We start from the raw sequence: 708 nt of genomic DNA, 5'->3' as shown, positions 1-708 counted from the left end.
CCGGATCTCAGCTCACTGCAAGCTCCGCCTCCCGGGTTCATGCCATTCTCCTGCCTCAGCCTCCCAAGTAGCTGGGACTACAGGCACCCGCAACAATGCCCTGCTAGTTTTTTGTATTTTTTAGTACAGATGGGGTTTCACCATGTTAGCCAGGATGGTCTCAATCTCCTAACCTCGTGATCCGCCCGTCTCGGCCTCCCAAAGTGCTGGGATTACAGGCTTGAGCCACCACGCCCGGCCCATTATTCCTCTTTTATAGATGGGTAAACTGAGGTGCAAAGTTAAAGTAACTTGTCCAAAGCCATACATTTAACAAAAGTCAAAGCTACTTTTGTTTTTAATCTTTAAAAGATAAGGACTCAGCCTGGGCATGGTGGCTCACGCCTGTAATCCCAGGTAATTGAGAGGTTAAGACATGAGAATTACTTGAACCCAGGAGGCAGAGGTTGCAGTGAGCCAAGATCACACTACTGCACTCCAGCCTGGGTGACAGGGTGAGACTCCATCTCAAAAACAAACAAACAAACAAAACAAATAAAAGATAAGGACTCTTTCTTCCCCTTGTCTATATTTTTGTTTTTGTAGAGATGGGGTCTTGATATGTTACCCAGGCTGGTCTTGAACTCCCAGCCTCAAGTGAAGTGATCCTACCACCATGGCCTCCCAAAGTGTTGGGATTACAGGCATGAGCCATGGCACCTGACCTAT

Source organism: Colobus angolensis, unplaced genomic scaffold, assembly GCF_000951035.1.
Source record: "Colobus angolensis palliatus isolate OR3802 unplaced genomic scaffold, Cang.pa_1.0 Scaffold36, whole genome shotgun sequence".
NCBI lineage: Eukaryota > Metazoa > Chordata > Mammalia > Primates > Cercopithecidae > Colobus > Colobus angolensis.
The sequence above is the reverse complement of the archived record's forward strand: the minus strand, read 5'-3'. Positions refer to the sequence as shown.